The sequence below is a fragment of the Palaemon carinicauda genome, chromosome 39, assembly GCF_036898095.1.
Source record: "Palaemon carinicauda isolate YSFRI2023 chromosome 39, ASM3689809v2, whole genome shotgun sequence".
NCBI lineage: Eukaryota > Metazoa > Arthropoda > Malacostraca > Decapoda > Palaemonidae > Palaemon > Palaemon carinicauda.
The window spans coordinates 47,157,676-47,170,333 of NC_090763.1; the positions used below are offsets into that span (position 1 = coordinate 47,157,676).

General features: G+C 33.8%; 1 protein-coding gene across 1 annotated transcript in view; it reads left to right on the top strand.

Annotated features, from left to right (window-relative positions):
- The first annotated feature begins 9,201 nt into the window (after positions 1-9,201).
- LOC137631166 (probable G-protein coupled receptor AH9.1) overlaps positions 9,202-12,658 on the top strand; it is a 31,497-nt gene continuing 28,040 nt past the window's right edge. The window contains exon 1 of the mRNA XM_068362878.1: positions 9,202-9,409. The gene's annotated coding sequence lies outside the window, so the exon portion shown is untranslated. The remainder of the gene's footprint in view (positions 9,410-12,658) is intronic.

A 12,658-nucleotide genomic window follows, 5' to 3' on the forward strand; every position in this document is an offset into this window, starting at 1 on the left:
TCATGATCACTTCAATATTTACGAAACCTAACGTGTGCAAAATCACCCCCAAGTGCATGCTAACCTGTACCTAAGTACACTCGGTAGTCGAGCAATGTTCTCTTCTTGCCTTGTCCAGACAGCCATTGCTGTGCAAACTCTTTGTCCTCACTGTTGCTGGCTGCACCTTGCTGGACACTCAACCTAGCATGAGAGGTGATACTTAACATCAATGGAATGAGCATCATTCTCAGTGATAGCAACACTAAGCTTTACCTTTCAAGTCTGATTCTTGCTCACACCAACAACCTTTTGCAGTTGCTTCCTTGCACTTGATATACACAACTTGTGAATGGGTTCTTTGTTTTGTTGGCAGAAGAAACACGGGCTTACACTGAAAGGATAGGTTGCTGAATGTGTGAAGTGGGGAGTCTTGGTTTCAGCATCCTGGTAATCTAGTGGCAACTGCAGAAGAAGGTTGTCCACATCTCCTTTGAAGATACTGACCCTCTCCTTGTTGGGAGGCCTTCTAATATCGTACCTCAGCACATTCTAGGTGACCACTGTGATATGTAGATCCATAATAGTTTCTGTACAACTAGCTTTCTTTTCTTTCAGATCGGTGGCAGTATATCCTATGAATCGTCTATGGATCTGTGGATATTCAGCATCTCCATACTCTCCTCTTATATAGAAACTGAAGGAACTTGTAAGATGTTTCCTCTGATGGTTCAGCCACTAATCACAAATGTCTGGCTCCTAACAACGAATGCACGGTTTGAAATCAGTTTTTGGTTTCTTACCAGTGCTTGGCTTCATCGTGTAACTACTTAATGCAACACACCATATTTATGGACCCCCTTGGATGAATATAGATGTATATTTATTATTCTAAGGTCTTAACTATCAGGTAAAAAAGTCAGATGTGATTCAACATTTGTCATCTCCCGGGTAAGTAAAAAGTCCCATATCAGTACATTTTGCTGTGAGTTATAGTGCCGCAGTTGCTGAAAGGCTTATATCAAAAGCTGTTAATTCTGTCTCACAGGTAAACAAGCATTCTGCAATGAATACATTAGTAGCTCTAGATGAATATTTCCGCATAAAAACTTTAGATATACGGAATTTAACATTCTGATACTTCAGGACTTTAAAATGAAGCATGTGTAATGCAGTGTTTTCAGCCAAATTTAACTTTTCAACTTTGATGATGTGCCAAGGTCACTAGAGCTTAATTAAAAAAAATGGTAAAATAATTTTTCCAATTCCCGGCAATGCAAAGAACACATTCACAATGGTCACATAAAATTAACATGCAATACCAACGTGATCAGCATTTTGTTACAATGACCCCTCCACTATTCGGTGAATGTTGGTGATCTCCGGTGGAAGCTTTTCACCAAGAAACCACTAGAAGCTCAAAATCTGCATCTAACATAAGGAGCCTTACATGAAGCCATTACCCAAGCTCATTACCAGGCCATGGTGTGATATCAAGATGACATTCCCCACCCTCAGGTACCACCATCATCAACCCATGGGTGGAAGGAAGAAAGGGGATAGATTAATACTAGTCCCAACAAGGGATTCTCGAGCTCCAGCCACAGTTACTCATCTCATCAAATGTGTGTGCGAGAAGATCAGCTGCAGGTCCCATTGCTCCTGTTGATCTCAGGGCCCCAACTGCTTAGAGATGTGAATGTGTGGAGCTGTTGAGGTGGTGTGCAGTAATATCAGCTAGGCACTCTTGGGAATTAATGGGGATGAAGGAGGGGATAGCTCCACCTAATAAAACTATTCCTGCACTGACGCATTATTATCATTATTATTATTGTTGTTGTTGTTGTTGTTGTTATTACTTGCTAAGCTACAAACCTAGATGGAAAAGCAGGATGATATAAGCCCAAGGGCTACAACAGGGAAAATAGTCGAGTGAGGAAATGAAACAAGGAAGTAAATAAACTACAAGAGAGGTAATAAAAAATCAAATTAAAATAACTTAAGAGTATTAACAATATTAAAATAAAGTATTTTAAGAACAGTAACAATATTAAAATAAATCTTTCACTTATAAACTATGAAAACTTACAAAAAACAAGAGGAAGATAAATAAGATATTATAGTGTGCCCAAGTGTATCCTCAAGCAAAAGAACCCTACCCAAAGACAGTGGAAGACCATGGTACAGGGGCTATGCCACTACCCAAGACAATAGCTCACTGGTTTGATTTTGGAGTGTCCTTCCCCTAGAAGAGCTGCTTATCACAGCTAAAGAGTTTCTTCTACCCTAACCAAGAGGAAAATAGTCACTGAATAACTACAGTGCAGTAGTTAACCCATTGAGCGAAGAAATATTTGGTAATCTCAGTGTTGTCAGGTATATGATGACAGAGGAGAGTGTGGGAATAATAAGCCCGACTATTTAGTGTTTGTGTAGGCAAAGGAAAAATGAGCCGTAGCCAGAGAGAGGGATCTAATGTAGTACTGTCTGGCCAGTCAAAGGACCCAATAACTCTCTGGCAGTAGTATCTCAATGGGTGGCTGGTGCCCTGTCCAACCTATTACCTTTGGCAGGAAATTTTGTGTTTTTTATATATATTGAAAAGAGTGTTAGGGTTTTATCTTTATGTAATATTTCAACAATAATATTGGATTTTTAACTTGTATTTGCTGCCATAACCAAATTATTTAACACGGTTTCAGACAGAATTCAAGAAAAAAAGTGAGAAAATTATTTTTAAAATGACAATTTTTCTGTAAGTTAAATACTTCCAGAAGGCAGACTAATCTGTTATTATTATTATTATTATTATTATAAATAATAATTTCTAAGCTATAACCCTAACTGGAAAAGCAGAATGCTATAAGCTCAGGGGCTCTAATGGGGAAAATGGCCCAGCGAGTAAAGGAAACAAGGAAAAATAAAATATTTTAAGAACTGTAACATTAAAATAAATATCACCTAAATAAACTATGAAAACTTTAACAAAACAAGATGAAGAGAAATAGGATAGAATAGTGTGCTGGAGTGCATCCTCAAGCAAGAGAACTCTAACCCAAGACAGTGTAAGACCATGGTACAGAGGTTATGGCACTACCCAAGTGGTTTGGTTTTGGAGTGTCCTTCTCCTAGAATAGCTGCTTACCATAGCTAAAGAGTCTCTTCTACCCTTGCCAAGAGGAAAGTAGCCACTGAATGACTACAGTGCAGTAGTTAACCCAATGAGCCAAGAATTGCTTAGTAATCTCAGTGTTGTCAGGTATATGATGACAGAGTGTGTGGAAAGAATAGGCCAGACTATTTGGTGTTTGTGTAGGCAAAGGAAAAATGAGCCCTAACCAGAGAGAGGGATCCAATGTAAATTTAGTACTGTTTTACTAGTCAAAAGACCCAATAACTCTCTAGCAGTAGTATCTCAAGGGGTGGCTGGTTCCCTGTCCAACCTACTACCTTTGGCAGGAAAAAAATGTTTTATTTTTGTGTTTTTTATATATAGAAAGGGGTGTTATGGTTTTATCTTTATGTAATATTTCAACAATAATATTGTATGTTTAACTTGTATTTGCTGCCATAACCAAATTATTTAGCACGGTTTTAGACAGAATTTGAAAAAAAATAAAAAATTATTAAAAAAATTACGACATAATTTTCTGTAAGTTAAATACTTCCAAAAGGCAGCCCGATCAGTTGCCACAAATCAGTATTGCCAAAACAACCGAAAAATCCCCATTTCCAGAAATATATTTTCTTCTACTATAGAAATTACCCACTATATTTCATGTAATTGTAAGTAAACTAATTGCAACAATATAAAGGTTTACTCGTCTCTGTTTCTTCTTCATAGAAATATGTACAGAATGTCATCACAAGTCATCCAAAATCTCCAAATCTAAGGATAAATTCCCATATGTAAGGATAAATCCCCAAATCTAGGGATAAATCCCCAAATCTAGGTATAAATCCCTATATCTGGCACCACTGTTTGAAAACGTTGGCCCCGCCACTACTAATAACATGCATATCGTTATGTAACAAAAATCTGTATGGTTACACTTCAGATTCGGTTCTCAAAATAGTTTGAAAAAGAAGAGTACTTAACGAGTGTTATTTTTATTTTAAAATAGTTTATATAGGACATATCTGTTTTGACGTTGTTACTGTTTTTAGAATGATTTATTGTTAATTTATTCTCATCATTTATTTATTTCCTTCTTTCCTTTCCTCACTGGGCTATTTTTCCCTATTGGAGCCCTTGGGCTTATAGCATCTTGCTTTTCCAACTAGAGTTGTAGCTTGGCTAGTAATAATAATAATAATAATAATAATAATAATAATAATAATAATAATAATAATAATACATTTACACCCGAATCAAAGTGTTTGTTGAATTCAAAATTCAAAAGTAGGCTAACTATAGAGATTTCAAAAAGTGGTCCTCTATTGTAGTTTATAATCCTCCAAAACATAAGTTTATTTCTGAATTCAATTTATCTAATAAAAAGAATAGGATCACGTTAATAATTTATTTTTTTTAATAAATAGAACTATAGTCAATTCTTTTTAGTGGGGCAGATTTGCACCGACTCGCAGGGGTTGCCATTTTAGCTCGGAAAAGTTTCCTGCTTGCTGATTGGTTGGACAAGATAATTCTAACCAATCAGATAGCAGGAAACTTTTCCGAGATAAAAGGGCACCGCCGCGAGTCTGTGCAAATGCGCCTCATTAAAAAAAAATTGAGTATAAATGAAATGATTCGAATATTACAATTTGCACTCCTGTGCGTTGGTGAAATAATTCTGAGAGCTAAAATTTACGTATATCGATAAAAAATCAGTTATTGCATGCTTTATCTAATTACAGTGATGCATAATGACTTAAATATGTCTGTATATAGTTTATTGGAAGCGTGGCTTCATCAGGAAAATTACATTTCTAATAAGAAAATCAACATTTTGCATAGTTTATATAATCTAGATTATAATGTACTCTCATGAATGAAATTATGAACGATATCAATTTAAACTTCATGCTAAACTATATACAGTATACTGTACACTCGTCCGTTTTTGAACGGGCACCATGACACTAGGAATATAAGGAAAATATATTTCCAAGAGTTAAGGAAAATATTCCGAACAAAAAAATTATCCAAAAGGTTAATGATAAAACCGTCGACACACCAATAAAAACATTCCAAAGATTAAGGATAAAGGTTAATGATAAAACCGTTGACCCACCAATTAAAATATTCCAAAGATTAAAGGATAAAGCTGTTAACAAATAAAAATATTGAAAAGTTTAACGATAAAACTGTTGACAAATAAAAAATATTCCGAAGGTTAATGATAATTCTGTTGAGACACAAATTAGCGCATCGTGAATCAAAGTCAAAAGTTTTGAAGAAGCCGCGAGAGACCAGTCTGAGAATCTTAATATAGCCCCAGCCACAAACACGAGAGATACGAAAGTAAACAAAATCATCTGCGGTTTACACGTTTAGCAACCAAAACCTTGTTGCCATTTAGAACTTTATACACATACTGTCGTGATATCTTTATTTTTTTTTTTTTCAGAATTGCAGGTACTTTGGCTTACTCTTTATGGTATGGGCTATAGGTTAAAAGTCATACTTTTAACGGAAATCTAGTAAACTCAGATTGTAATTATGGAATAAAAAAAAAAAAAACAGTTTAAACGTAGTAAATTATGTGCAGGCACACAGCAGGTAGATTGTGTCCTTTATGGAGGAAAGTGAAATAACTATGAAGTAGGCATATTAAAGGAAATTTCGGGAAAAAACGAGGAACAATAGATGGTATACATCAACTATGTAAGAAAAGCTACATTAGGGAAACACACACCTAATGGAAAGTCCTAACTGGGTGTAAAAATTATTCAGACGAAAATGCAAAGAAGGCATTAATGAGGACATGGGTCTATATTTTAAAAAGTATTTTAAGGGATTTCTTTAAAACACACTTTAGCATCACGGGACTTTTTACAGAACTGTTGAAAAGCATAATGCACATTACTAAGGTTTAAATGCCATTCATTATTGGCAAGGGGCAGTGACATTGCCCTATCAAGTAGGACAATGCCCTATGGGATTATGTGAAATAGAGAAAAAAGGACTGAATTTAATCAGTGTCAGATAAGATGGTGTGTGAAGAGAAAAGTGTTTAATGGGATAATGTAAATTACAAAAACTGAACTTAATGGTGAAATTGTTCAAGATGATAATGTAAACGGGAGAAACATAAACGAGTGGTGCAAATGATGAAGACAATAATGTCATATATAAATACAGAAGTGAATGGTGCAAGTGTTAAATGAGAACGATGTGAATTATGAACAGAACTGAATAGTACAAGGGGAAGAGCACAGTGTGAATTAGAGAAACAAACTAAATGGTGTAAGTCTTCAAAAAATAATGTGATTTTGAGAGAGAGAAATGAATCGTGCAATTGTTGATGCTAATTTAAATTGAATAAAGAGAATGCTGTGAGTGTGGAAGAGTATAATATAAAATACACAAATAGAATTGAATTGTGCAAATGTTGAAGGAGATATTAAAGAATAGAGACACAGAACTAAATAGTACGAGTATTCAAACGGATAATGTTAATTAGAGAAACAAGGAAGAATTGCAAGGAAGAGATGGGACTGGACGCCTGGTGGGAGGAGATCAAGAGGTAGACCACGTAAACGCTGGAGGGATGGAATTGGAGAGATTTTGACAAAGAACAACATGCCAACAATTGAACAGCTGAGAAGAGAGGGAATTTTTGAAAACAGAATTGAGTGGAGAAGACAACTGATTCCACTGACAGGCTGAAAGCCTACCTGGGAGTGGAAGTGAAGTGTGTGAAGAGAAACATAACTGAAAAAAAGGAAAGTGCCGAGAGAAAGATCTATATTACAAAAACAGAAATAGATGATTTAAGTTCTAAGGAGGATAAGGTAAATTTGAAAAACAAAACTGAATGAAAAATTGCTAAAGAAAAGTATCATCTAAATCAGACAAACACAAGTTAGAAGTTCGTACAACAACAATAATAAGAATAGGGAAGTGGGGAATATGGGGAAAGGAAGAGTACCCCTGGATACAATCCAGTTAATAGCACAAAGGCAGGTACTCGGGAAGGGAAAGAATAAGGAAAAAGGGAGATAGAGAAGTACAGGAGAAGAATAAAAGAGAGGGGCAGACCCTTATGCGACATTAGATAGTAGAATCAGTCTGAGAAAAGAAAAGACAGGCAGGAAAAGGAAAGGTTTTTTGGTTCATGCCAAGCCCCCGCTACAAGAGTCCGTTCGCCTATCACCAATTTGATGTGTTTTGAGAAGAATCGTGGAATTAAAGAAATATCTTAATGATGCTATTACTGACGAAGGTATGTAAATTACAGGACAAAATTGAAGATGCAGAAATTGTTTATAATGGAATTGTTAATATTTGATTTTTTTTTTTTTTTTTTTTTTTTTTTTTTTTTTTTTTTTTGATAAATCGTTTGCATCTAATATTACACAAATGTACGAGGTTAAATGGCATGCACTTACGACTACTGCAAGCAATGCCTTCTATTGACGAGTAGAATATACTATCTAGCACAACAAGTAATAATAATAATAATAATAATAATAATAATAATAATAATAATAATAATAATAACAATCATAATAATAATAATAATAATAATAATAATAATAATAATAATAATAATAATAGCAACAACAACAACAACAACAACACATAATAATAATAATAATAATAATAATAATAATAATAATAATAATAATAATAATAATAATAATTTTTTAATGCCGAGCATGAGGAACTGTTGCTCTCGTAAGCAATGCAATTAATGCAGATTATTTTTTGAAAGCCTTCAGATTAGATTTCTTCCTAGCGTTAAATTTAAGTTTCACAAATAATTTATCTGGTGGATAGATGTTATTTTAAGGTAAACACGATAAGGACCAAGTGCTTAATTACGCATTGACTTTTAATGAATAAGATGTCTAAATTTTCCGTAAATATTATAAAATGAAAGTTATCGAGCGTGATGGCTAGGTGATATGTGTAGCATTAAAACTATAATTATGAATATAAAAGAGAGAGAGAGAGAGAGAGAGAGAGAGAGAGAGAGAGAGACTCTACAATTGAGGGAACCATGAGTAACAATGATATCACAGCCTGTATTGAGAGAGAGAGAGAGAGAGAGAGAGAGAGAGAGAGAGAGAGTACAATTGAAGGAACCCTGAATAATACTAATATCACAGCCTGTATTGAGAGAGAGAGAGAGAGAGAGAGAGAGAGAGAGACTCTACAATTGAGGGAACCATGAGTAACAATGATATCACAGCCTGTATTGAGAGAGAGAGAGAGAGAGAGAGAGAGAGAGAGAGTACAATTGAAGGAACCCTGAATAATACTAATATCACAGCCTGTATTGAGAGAGAGAGAGAGAGAGAGAGAGAGAGAGACTCTACAATTGAGGGAACCATGAGTAACACTGATATCACAGACTGTATTGAGAGAGAGAGAGAGAGAGAGAGAGAGAGAGAGAGACTCTACAATTGAAGGAACCATGAGTAACACTGATATCACAGCCTGTATTGAGAGAGAGAGAGAGAGAGAGAGAGAGAGAGAGAGAGAGACTATAATTGAAGGAACCCTGAGTAACACTGATATCACAGCCTGTATTGAGAGAGAGAGAGAGAGAGAGAGAGAGAGAGACTACAATTGAAGGAACCCTGAGTAACACTGATATCACAGCCTGTATTGAGAGAGAGAGAGAGAGAGAGAGAGAGAGAGAGAGAGAGATTCTACAACTGAAGGAACCCTGAGTAACAATGATATCACAACCTGTATTGAGAGAGAGAGAGAGAGAGAGAGAGAGAGAGACTATACAATTGAAGGAACCCTGAGTAACACTGATATCACAGCCTGTTTTGAGAGAGAGAGAGAGAGAGAGAGAGAGAGAGAGACTCTACAATTGAAGGAACCCTGAGTAACACACCGATATCACCGCCTGTATTATCTACATTTTATTATATTAATAACTTCATAACATCGTTAATGAAGAACGCCTCTGAACCCCAAGAAGAGAAAATAGACTCGACAAACTCCACAATCCTTAAAAAAACTAAGGAAAACAACGTGTCCGATGTCCCACTAACAAGAGATAATGTGGAACTTTTATCAGCCTGAGAATGAGTAGTCATGGCATTCATCGCAAGGTGCCAGTATACCCGGACCCTCTCAGTGAGGTGGTGCACAAGCCAGTTTACGGTGCCTCTCTGGGGGGTAGCGAGTAGCCAGGTGGCACTCAAGTGACAATCGAAAGTGCCGAGTTGGATATTGAAGTGGATAGTATTTGTCCAAAAGATTCGACTCTTTGAAGAATTGTCTCCATCTTATTAATTCTAGGTAATGTTTTCATTTTGTTTTGTTTTCTAAATTGTTTGTGTCAATGGATAGCTTTCGCTAAAGGTTTTCAAGTGCTGTTTTTTTTTCTTCACTATTCCTGCATTGAAATCATTATTATTATTATTATTATTATTATTATTATTATTATTATTATTATTATTATTATTATTATTATTATTATCATTAGTAGTAGTAGTAGTAGTAGTAGTAGTAGTAGTAGTAGTAGTCAGCATAAAAAAATAATAAAGAAGTTACAAATAAAACCGTATAAAAAGAGTAAAAAAAAAAACTCAAATGAATTAGAAAAAAAAATAGATTCTTGAATGATGATAATAGAAAGTTTCATTAAAAAATAGCTTCGAAATCAAATATGAAAACAGACATTAGCGTAATCGAGACGTGATTCAGGTAATTTAACTTTTGATAGATTAATGTTAACTTAATGTTAACTTATCTCTTGATCTATTTGTAAACAATTTTGTTTGTGTCGTATGCCGCATTATTCAGATATCCAATAGGTATTTTCCATTTCTATTATTATCGTTATTATTATTACTAGCCAAGCTACAACCCTAGTTGGAAAACCAAGATGCTATACGCCCAAAGGCTCTAACAGGGAAAAATAGCCCTGTGAGGAAAGGAAATAAGTTACTAAATAAATGATGAGAACAAATTAACAATAAATTCATTCTACAAACAGTAACAACGTCAAAACAGATATGTCAAATATAAACTATAAAAAGACTTATGTCAGCCTGTACGTAGTCGAATAATTTCCAGCCAACGTTTTTCCTTATATTCATTCTCCGGTGAAACTATATATTCAATTTCTATTCTAGTTCGTCAATAAAAAAAGACTTATGTCAGCCTGTACGTAGTCGAATAATTTCCAGCCAACGTTTTTCCTCATATTCATTCTCCTGTGAAACTATATATTCAATTTCTATTTCAGTTCGTCAAGCTGGTTCACTGTTATATATCGTAACGCAAACAATAGACATGAATTGAATTCTTTCTCGAGTATGTGTTTACTCGTGTCTGTTCTATAATTTCTCCGTCTGAATGCTGACGACGCATCTCAGAGTTGTTGATGAATTTCAATAGCTTTTGTGGAGCAATGCCAGGAGACTTTATTCGATTCTGAGGTCGATCCGGAGAGAGATCAACGATTCTGCTATTTGTTTTATTAGCAAAATGAAATTTTCTATTTTTTTATTAGCAAAAGGAAATTTTCTATTTGTTTTATTAGCAAAATGATATTTTCTATTTGCTTTATTGGCAAAATGAAATTTTCTATTTGTTTTATTAGCAAAATAAAATTTTCTATTTGTTTTATTAGCAAAATGAAATTTTGCTATTTGTTTTATTAGCAAAATGAAATTTTCTATTTGTTTTATTAGCAAAATGAAATTTTCTATTTGTTTTATTAGCAAAATGAAATTTTCTATTTGTTTTATTAGCAAAATGAAATTTTCTATTTGTTTTATTAGCAAAATGAAATTTTCTATTTGTTTTATTAGCAAAATGAAATTTTCTATTTGTTTTATTAGCAAAATGAAATTTTCTATTTGTTTTATTAGCAAAATGAAATTTTCTATTTGTTTTATTAGCAAAATGAAATTTTCTATTTGTTTTATTAGCAAAATGAAATTTTCTATTTGTGTTATTAGCAAAATGAAATTTTCTATTTGTTTTATTAGCAAAATGAAATTTTCTATTTGTTTTATTAGCAAAATGAAATTTTCTATTTGTTTTATTAGCAAAATGAAATTTTCTATTTGTGTTATTAGCAAAATGAAATTTTCTATTTGTTTTATTAGCAAAATGAAATTTTCTATTTGTTTTATTAGCAAAATGAAATTTTCTATTTGTGTTATTAGCAAAATGAAATTTTCTATTTGTTTTATTAGCAAAATGAAATTTTCTATTTGTTTTATTAGCAAAATGAAAATATCTTTTATGTGGAAAATGCTATCTTAGGCCCTCCAGGCGCCCATATGTGTACCACTATCTGTTTGTTTGTAGCTTTATTGAATAACAATAATTCTAGCTTTCATTGTCATTTTCATTTTTAATAAATGAGTCCTGAATTTTGCCCGTAACTCGATTTCAAGGACTTTTTTTTTTTTTTTTTTTTTTTTTTTGAAGCAATATTTTTGTCAAAGAGAAAGCAGATCTATTCCTTTAACAAATATCTGAATTAGGTTTAGTGTTGGGCACAGATAATTTGGGATATAAATGATTCAAAAGTGGCGGGGAACGCTTGTAATAAGACAGTTGCATGCCATTCGTAAAAGAAGTAAAAGCGCGTTAAAACATATGATGTCAAGATGAAAGTATGTTTGTGCTTAGAAATCTGAATGCAAAGAGTGTGATTGTACTAAGAGATCTGAATTTGAAAGTATATAACAGAGAAATGGGTGTTGTTGGCAGGTTATGGTGTTCCTTGCTTGAGAGTACACTCGGGTACACTCTCCTATCTCATTTCTCTTCCTCTTGTTTTGTTAGTTTTCATAGTTTATATAGGAGATATTTATAGTTGTTACTCTTCTTGAAATATTTTATTTTCCTTTTTTCCTTTCCTCACTGAGCTATTTTTCCTGTTGGAGCCCCTGGGCTTATAGCATCATGGTTTTCCAACTAGGGTTGTGGCTTAGCAAGTAATAATAATAATAATAATAATAATAATAATAAATGAGAAAAGAGAGAGTTCCAGATATATGTTCGGAAAGAAGTTGCATTTTTGGAAGCGTAATTTCTGAAGAACATAATGAATATATTTGGGAAATTGAAATCTGTGAGGATAACAGTTGGCTATATTATGTGTGAGCATAATGTAGATGGAAGGGCAAGTTGATGAATGTGATGAAGAGTGGAGTGGCTGGAGGTATATCAGATTATTATTTGGTTGAAGCAAAAGTTTAGGCAGATATGAATTGGAGACGAATGTGTAAAAATGTGGTTACTTACTTACTTTACTTTGATGGCTACTTTTCCGGTCCCATACAGCAGGGGAACCCCACTCTCTACAGGACCTCCACTGTCCTTTTACCTTGTTCGTTAAAAGTATTTAACATTTCATATCATATAATGTTAATTTCCTGTTAAATTGTCACTGTCAAAAGACTCATGAAATAAGAAAGTTGTAAATGTTATTATAATAAGTGGGTTGGAGGAGAGTAAAGTGTAAAGAACATATAAGGAAAAGATTGATGAACTGTAGTCTGAGGTTAAAGAATGGAGTAGGAA